Genomic DNA, 9,570 nt, shown 5'->3' with positions numbered 1-9,570 from the left:
GCCTGCGGCCCCCTGCCCGACTGCTACGGGGCGAGCAGAGGGGGGTGAAGGAAGCTGCTCGGCCCCGCCCCCCCAGCCTGCGCGCGCCCCCGCCCTCTCCCCCTCCCCCCAGCGCGCGACCCTCCGGAGATAGGGATTTAAATAAAATTTGAATAAATCCCCTTCCTCAAGCAGGAGGCTGGAAGGAAAGGATGGAAGGGGGCAGGAAAAGGGGGAGGGGGCAATTGGGGTGTCTCAGCCCCCCTGGTCCCCCGGCCCCGCGCTGCCTCGGCCCGGGGCCCTGGCCGCCTCTCTCATCCCTCCTGAGCTCCTTCCTCCTTCCTCCTCTCTTCCCCCTCCCCTCTCTCCTCCTTCCCTCCTCCTCCTCCTCTTTACTCCCTCCTTCTCCCAGAAGAACCCCGCCCCCTGCCCCCTCCGTCCCCCACCACCTCCACTTTCCAGGACTAACACGCGCAGGGCACGACGGAACTCGTGGTCCTGCGGACGCTGGTGCCACCGTGGGAACAATGGGATGTTGGGGCCAGCGGGGACTACAAACAAGATGGTGGAGGACGTGCCAAACCGGGAGCCGAGGGTGCCGGGAGTTATAGTCCGGTTGCCCCGAGGCTCCCCGTTGCAGAGCATAAGGCAGCGGGAACGATGACTACAAACAACATGGCCTTCTTCCCCGGCCCGACCTCCTTCCCAGGCACTCACACGCCCTCCTGTCCACAACCCTCCGCGTCTGTGGTACCTGACGGGAGTCGCAGTCCATCTGCTGCCTTCCCGTTGCCATTTCTACTCGTCAGGAACAATGGAAAGGTGAAAAGGAACGAGGACTACAAGCAAGATGGCGGAAGAGGGGCGGACACCTGACTAGTAGTCGATCTTATGAGGTGCGATGGGAATAGTAGTTTCTTGGCCTTCTAGCGTTCCTTAAGAATGGCGGATCCAGGAGGATAAGGAGACTACCATAAAGATGGCAGGCTACCTAGCCTCTCCCCATCGCCTCATTCTACCACCTTGGCCATCTCGCCCGCCTGTAATACCGAAATCCCCATCCCGTTGGCGCAGAGCCTGACGGGAGTTGCAGTCTTCCCTGCTCCCCTCTATTATCTTCGGTCGAGACAATGGAAGGGGAAAGGGGCGGGGGCTACCAGCGAAGGTGGCGGCCGATGGAAAGGGGAGACGGCGACCTGGGATTTGTAGTCCATGCGCTAAGACTACTCCCTACGGAAACAGGGGAAAGGACTACAATAAGATGGCGGCCTATCACTCGCCCTCTGCGCCAGTGCCTGCTGGGGGACGTAGTCCCTTCCTTAGCTCTACAGAGAAAGGACGTGGGCTGTTGAAATATGCATCACGGCCGACACGCTAAATTGAGAGCGGACGGAAACAGAGGGTCTCTTTCCTTCAATCCCCGCCACCCGCTTCTGAACGACCTGCCGGGAAATGTAGTCTCATGCCTTCACTCGCTAGTAGCTGGGGAGAATTTATGTCACCAGTGGGGATCAATGCGGGTGAGGGAGAAAGACGTCCGGGCGATCCAGGAATATATAATATCCGCCTCCCCGTGTGGCGAGGACTTCATCTTTCGGGGGAAGGCTCTTAAAGGAAAGAAACAGAAATCAGTGTTGTCGGGACAAGGGGGGCGTGGTTCTTGCCGAAAGTACCGTTACGCTGTTGTCCCTTGGAAAGCTTCGGCGCCTCACACCCGATGCTTGTTCCCCCAAACCTCAGAGAGTCGGTAGCTTCCAAGTTGTGAGAGCTCCAGGGGAAAGGCTCTGGAGTCATACAAAATCCCCGCCCCTTCTTGGGAAGTCACCAAACCTCGGTTTTTCTCATCTGAAAAATGGGGATAACGATACCTACCTCGAAGCAGAGCTAGGAGTGTTAAGATAATGTTCACGAAAATGCCCAGCTCAGGGCCTGACACGGGGCACGTGTTGGTAGTTCCTTTTTCGAGGTCCCTTCCAGCCCACTTGTTCTGGGATCCCAGGAATCCATCATGCCGGAAGGAGTTAGCTCCTGTGAGAAGAAAACTGTGGCAGGCAGTCTACCCCATCTTGAGCCGCACCCCCTCCTCCCCCACCGCTCATCTGGGTCCTCCTGTGTCCAGTACCGAGTACTGCTCCCAGGGGGCGCCCATTCTCCATTTGACTGAGGTCTTACAAACTGACCAGATTCCTCAACCTGAAGTTGTAGGCGCTGCAAATCGCCCAGCCAGTCTTGGAGGCACCTGCCCTCACCCAGACACCTCAGCTGACAAAGCAAATGGAACTGCTTCCTACCTCTGTGCCTTCTTACCTGCCTTCTTGATATTCCTCCTCTGCCTGGAAAACAACTCACTTTTGATCCCTGTGCTTCCCCCTCTCTTCTGTGTTTCAGAGAAGAGGGTTAGAGGGCCCTGCGGAAGACTTGGTGGGTGTGGTTTTTCTGTCAGGAAAGTTAACACAGGCCAGTGTGAGTGAAATCCTAAATTTTCAGGGACTGGCCTCACGCTGAACTGAGACTCCTTCTAGCTCACACTTTATCAGTTAGGAAGTCCTTGGCTCCCAGAAGATTATGTCCTCTGCGTCCTCACTGCTCTAGTTTGGGTTTGCATGATTGCCTCAGGGCTTTCTCTGGAGGTGGTCCCTCTGCCTGTTAGGCCCTTCCCCTCCACCCTTCCCACTGCTGCACCCAGTTAACTGTTCATCCTTCTGGTCTCTGTCCCAGTGAAACCTTCATGTGTGGAATTCCCAGATGAGGTTCATTTGACTCTTCCCCTAGATTATAAGCTTTATGAAGAGCCCATCTCATATGTGCTTTCAGCATCTCATTTTATCCTCATAAGAATCCTATGAGGTAGAATCCCATTTTATAGATGAGGAAACTGGGAATGGATGTGTGATAGATAGAGCTAGGATTCAAACCCAAGACTCCAGAGCCCATCTTCAGAGCAACTGCAGCATCCGCCAACTGATCAAATGCAGCCCCTTTGTGTGTTAAGTTTGGCAGAGCAACCACAAATTTCTCCTTTCACTTGAAATCCAGCAGCACTGAGTCTGCATTCCTTGAACAAGAATCAGCTGGAGGGGCTTCCCTGGTGGCGCAGTGGTTAAGAATCCACCTGCCAATGTAGGGCACACGGGTTCGAGTCCTGGTCCAGGAAGATCCCACATGCCGCGGAGCAACTAAGCCCATGAGCCACAACTACTGAGCCTGCAGTCTAGAGCCCGCGAGCCACAACTACTGAAGCCCGCGTACCTAGAGCCCGTGCTCTGCAACAAAAGAAGCCACCGCTTCAATGAAATGAAGAGTAGCTCCAGCTCGCCGCAAGTAGAGATAAGCCCGCACACAGCAACGAAGACCCAGTGCAGCCAAAAATAAATAAATAAATAAATGTATTTTAAAAGTAAAGAATCAGCTGGAGCTGAACAGTTGGCTGCCCATTTTGGATAAGACATGTACTCACAAGATCAACACAGTCCCCATCCAGCTTGCTTCAGTCCTAACGTAAGCACTATTGGCCCCACTTCCTTAACTGAGACACGAACATAAGCGCACTGAAGGTCAAGACCATTTTTTACGCTGTGTAGAGCACCTCAGTGCCAGGCCCTGGGCCTACACCCCCAGCTGGCTGGGTAGGGAGATGGCTGAGTGAGACTGCATACAGAGATACAGGAAAACTTTTACTTTTCACTTTGTAATTTACTCTGCAGTTTGACATTTTTACCATGAGCAGATATTATTTATATATACTTAAAACATGAGTTGAAAATACTCTAATCCAGCCATGTTGACATTAAAATATAATGACTTCAGACCTTCTCAGACATAAACAAACTCAAGGTATTAGCACCCAAGAGCCCCTTTTCATTTGTACAAAAATAAGGTTTGTCTTCTTTTTTTTTTAAATTAATTTATTTATTTATCTATTTTTGACTGTGTTGGGTCTTCGTTGCTGCGTGTGGGCTTTCTCTAGTTGCGGCAACTGGGAGCTACTCTTCATTTCATTGAAGCGGTGGCTTCTCTTGTTGTGGAGCACTGGCTCCAGGCTTCTGGGCTTCAGTAGTTGTGGCACGCGGGCTCAGTAGTTGTGGTTCACGGGCTCTAGAGCGCAGGCTCAGTAGTTGTGGCGTACGGGCTTAGTTGCTCCGCGGCACGTAGGGTCTTCCTGGACCTGGGATCGAACCCGTGTCCCCTGCATTGTCAGACAGATTCTTAACCACTGCGCCACCAGGGAAGTCCCAGCATCTACTTTTAAAATATGTGATTAATAGATGAGTGCATCTTTCATGTTTTTCAAAATCATTTTTTCTTAACCTTAGAGAAATATTATATGAAAAAAATGTCATTTGTGCTGCACACCAGAATCTAACACGATATTGTAAACCAACTATACTTCACTTTAAACTTTTTAATAAAAATTTTTAAAATGTTTAAAAATAAATGTCATTTGTAGTGAGGAAACATTTCTCTGAAGTTCCATCATCCTTTCAGTTCCGTTTCCATTTCCTTTTTTTCTGTTAAATTCAAATAAAGTTAAATACAATGTTTTTGTTTTGAAATAGGACATATTGTATGAATTGTTATAATTTTTTCTTTATTTACTTATGAAATATCTAGAGTGATGTTCTCCAAATGTTAATGCAGTAATGACTATTTCTGGATGGTGAACTAGGGTAGCTTGTTGGTTTCTTCTTTGTTCTTTTCTGGTTTGCTTCAATTTTTATAATGAACAGGTATCATTTTAACAAAAATGATAAAGTCATTAGTCTTTTAAATGTATATATTTTAAATTAATTTATTTTTGGCTGCGTTGGGTCTTCGTTGCTGTGCACGGGCTTCTTATTGTGGTGGCTTCTTTTGTTGCAGAGCACAGTCTCTAGGTGTGCGGGCTCAGTAGTTGTGGCGCATATGGACTTAGTCGCTCTGTGGCATGTGGGATCTTCCCAGACCAGGGCTCGAACCTGTGTCCCCTGCTCTGGCAGGCGGATGCTTAACCACTGCACCACCAGGGAAGCCCTAAATATATACTTTAAAGAATGTAAGTGGCAGACTTGACATTTCTCCAGAAAAGATATACAAATGGCCAGCAGCACATGGCAAGATGTTCAACATCATTAGTCATTTGGGAAATGCAGATCAAAACCACAATGAGATACCACTTCACACCCCTTAGGATGGCTATTATTTAAAAACAAACAGGGACTTCCCTGGCGGTCCAGTGGTTAAGACTGGGGCACAGTTCGATCCCTGGTCAGGGAACTAAGATCCCTCATGCCACGCGGCATAGCCGAAAAAAATAATAATAAAAATAAAAACAAACAGAAAATAAGTGTTGACAAAGGTGGGGAGAAATTAGAATCCTGTGCATTGCTGGTGGAAATGTAAAATAGTCCAGCCACTGTGGATGACAGTATGGTGGGCCCTCAAAAAATTAAACATTAATTAATTAAACATTAATGTTTAATTAATAATAATTAATAAAAATTAATTAATTAAACATTAATGTTTAATTAATTAATCAAACGTAGAATTACTAGGGACTTTCCCGGTGGTCTAGTGGTTAAGACTCTGGGTTCCCAATACAGGGGACATGGGTTTGATCCCTGGTCGGGGAACTAAGATCCCACATGCCAAAAAAAATGGCACAGCCAATAAAAAAAAAAAAAAAAAAATTAGAATTACTATATGGTCTAGCAATTCCAATTCTGGGAATTGAAAGCAGAGACTTAAACAGATATTTGTACACCCAGGTTCATAGCAGCATATTCACGATAGCTAAAAGGTAGAAGCAAGCTTAAGTGTCCATTGATGAATGATTGGATAAATAAAATGTGGCATATATGAATATCACAAGGGGATATCATTCAACCTTAATAAGGAATAAATTCTAATACATGCTACAACATGGATGAATCTTGAAAACAGTATGCTAAGTGAAGCAAACCAGACACTAAAGGACAAATACTGTATGATTCCACTGATATGAGGTCCCTAGAATAGCCAAATCATAGAGACAGAAAGTGGAATGATGTTTACGAGGGCCCAGGGGAGGGGGAATGGGGACTTAGTGCTTAATCGGTACAGAGTTTCAATTTGGGAAGTTGAAAAAGTTCTGGAGATTGATAGTGGTGATGATTGTATAACATTGTGAATGTACTTAATGCCACTTAACTGCACTTAAAAATTGTTCAAATGGTAAATTTTGTGTTATGTATATTTACCACAACAAACCACTATACTGTAAGGGGCGGGGAGAAGAATGTAAAGGCAACAGGTTTTCTAGTTTAGAATGGATATAGAAGATACGGGTTTTATTTATGCAATGAACTCAAAATATTACCTAGAAATTTTTAAAATTTATATTCCAGTAACTTGCCACTTTCTTTTTTTAAGTTTTTTAAAGCAAAGTTGAAGGAGAAGGGAGCCCTTGTGCATTAACGCCCGCATCTGAGAACTGAAACCGGCTAGTATTTCAATGTCTCAGTCAGTAATTTCTCTCTTTTTTAAAATTAAATTTATTTGCTTATTTTGTCTGCGTTGGGTCTTTGTTGCTGCGCACGGGCTTTCTCTAGTTGTGGCGAGCGGGGTCTACTCATCGTTGCGATGCGCAGGCTTCTCATCGTGGTGGTTTCTCTTCTTGCAGAGCACGGGCTGTAGGCACTCGGGCTTCAGTAATGGCTCACGGGCTCTAGAGCGCAGGCTCAGTAGTTGTGGCTCCCCCGCTTAGTTGCTTGGGGGCATGTGGCATCTTCCCCGACCAGGGCTCTGGCGTGTCTCCTGCATTACCAGGCGGATTCTTAACCACTGCTCCACCAGGGAAGACCTCCACTTTCTTATAAAGATAGAATATATAGATATAATTGTGGTTTAAAAACAAACAACTGGTATGGAATGATTATGAGCAACACTGTGAAATTTAAAAAGCAAGATGCAGAACAGTGTGTGTGGTTTGCTACTGTTTGTTTTAAAAAGGCAAACGCCAAACATACATATTTCATGACATATACATAAAATGTCCTGAAAGTATTCAGAAGAAGCAAGTATCCACGGTTCCCTCCAGGGAGGGGAACTGGGAGGCTGGGGAAGAGAGGTGGGAGGAAAGCCTTTCACTGAACAGATGCCTTTTTGGCCCTTTTGAATATTGAACCAGAAAAATGACTGCACTACCTTGGCAAAAAATTGCACACAATTATTAAAAAATGATGTTAAAAGCTTTCTGGAAAATTCTGATATGCACATCTGCTTGGTTGAGGACCACTACCACTAAATGGAATAAATGGGTATTAAGCATCTCTGGTGTGCCATGCCCCATGCTAGGCAGCTATGATGCAAAATTCCTGACCTAATCCAGAATGAGGAGGGAGCCTCAGGCCTTTGTTCATTTAGAGATGAGGGTTTGAGATTTAGTCTCCTCATAATCTAGGATCTGTAAGTCTGTGGCCTCCTGCACAATACTGCATTCTTCCAAAGCTCTGTGGAGAGACCTGAATCCTCGTGTAATACTTCCACCAGCTGCTACTAGGCCTCCTGCCTTCATTCCCTTTCTGAAATGGGCCCAGCTTCACCACCCCTCTAGGCGCAGGCCAAGCCCTAAATTCCAGCCAGTCCTACACAGATATTAGGAAACCCTGAGGGCTTAGATTTCTGCTGCCCAAAGCTCTCTTCCACTAGATTGACCTGAATTCCACTTGCTTTGGTTAAGCAAGGGTCAGGGGTCAGCTGCCTCCCATGCTTGATTCTATCCTTCCTCCCTCCTTCCCTTCCCCTCCTTCCTTCTTCCCTTCCTTCCTCCCTCCCTCCCTTCCTTCCTTTTCTTTCTTTTTCATATTTATGGTTCTCTTTCCCCATCTGAAATGTTTTTTTTCCCTCTTGTTATTGTCTTTTCTAACCATTAAAATACAGTCAATCTGCAACAACTTTAGAATTTGTATATTCTTTTAGCTTTCCTTTTTAAAATATTTATTTATTTATTTAGGCTGAACCAGGTTTTAGTTGCGGCACGCGGACTCCTTAGGTGCGGCATGCATGCGGGATCTAGTTCCCCCACCAGGGATCGAACCCAGGTCCCCTGCGTTGGGAGAATGGAGTCTTACCCACTGGACCACCAAGGAAGTCCCTCAACTATCAATGTATGATTTTTTAGCTTCAATTTGCTCTTTTAACTATTATGGAAAATTTCAAACACATATAAAAGTAGAAAAGTATAATGAACCCTCGCATCCTTCTAAACATAACACACTTCCAACATTTGTTACATGTGACAAATCTAGTTTCACCTATACCTCCATTCCTCCCATCTTCCCCTCCCCCATTATATTATTTTAAAGCAAATCCCAGACATCATAACATTTCATTTTTTTAAATTAATTAATTAATTAATTTATTTATTTTTGGCCGTTTGGGTCTTCGTTGCTGCGTGCCGGCTTTCTCTAGTTGTGACGAGCGGGAGCTACTCTTGTTGCGGTGCGCAGGCTTCTCATTGCGGTGGCTTCTCTTGTTGTGGAGCACAAGCTCTAGGAGCGTGGGCTTCAGTAGTTATGGCACGTGGGCTCGGTAGTTGTGGCTCGTGGGCTCTAGAGCACAGGCTCAGTAGTTGTGGCATTCGGGCTTAGTTGCTCCGCGGTATGTGGGATCTTCCTGGACCAGGGCTCGAACCCGTGTCCCGTGCATTGGCAGGCAGATTCTTTTTTTTTTTTAACACCTTTATTGGCGTATAATCGCTTTACAATGGTGTGTTAGTTTCTGCTTTATAACACAGTGAATCAGCTATACATAAACATATATCCCCATATCTCTTCCCTCTTGCAACTCCTTCCCTACCATCCTCTCTATCCCACCCCTCTAGGTGGACACAAAGCACCGAGCTGATCTCCCTGTGCTATGTGGCTGCTTCCCACTAGCTATTTTACATTTGGTAGTTTATGTATGTCCATGCCACTCTCTCACTTTGTCCCAGCTTACCCTTCCCCCTCCCCGTGTCCTCAAGTCCATTCTCTACGTCTGCATCTTTATTCCTGTCCTGTCCCTAGGTTCTACAGAACCATTTTTCTTTTTTTTTTTTTAGATTCCATACGTATGTGTTAGCATACAGTATTTGTTTTTGGCAGGCGGATTCTTAACCACTGTGCAACCAAAGAAGTCCATAACATTTCATTTGTAATATTCTTTAGGCTTTATCTAAGATATAAGGAATTTTTAAAAAACATAACCACAGGTATTTGTCACATCTAAATAAATAATGGTAATTCCTTAGTATCATCCGATACATAGTCCATGTTCAAATTTCCTGGCTTATCTCATAAATGTCTCTACAGTTGGTTTATTGAAATCAGAACCCAACCCAGGTCCACACATCACATTTGGTTGTTGAAGTAGGCAGCTTCTGACATGGCTCCAAATGATCCCTGCCTCCTAGTATTCCCCTCCCCTTGGTGTAGTCTGGACCTAGTGACTTGCTTCTATAATGAACAGAATCAGTAAAAGTGATGGGATGTCATTTTCAAGATAGGCTATGAAAGACTGTCACTTCCATCTTCTGAGCCCTCTCTCTGGATCTTCTCGGCTTCGTTAATAAAGCAAGATGCCACGTTGTGAACT

This window comes from Monodon monoceros, unplaced genomic scaffold (assembly GCF_005190385.1).
Source record: "Monodon monoceros isolate NGI ecotype Baffin Bay Population unplaced genomic scaffold, NGI_Narwhal_1 Super_Scaffold_13, whole genome shotgun sequence".
NCBI lineage: Eukaryota > Metazoa > Chordata > Mammalia > Artiodactyla > Monodontidae > Monodon > Monodon monoceros.
The sequence above is the reverse complement of the archived record's forward strand: the minus strand, read 5'-3'. Positions refer to the sequence as shown.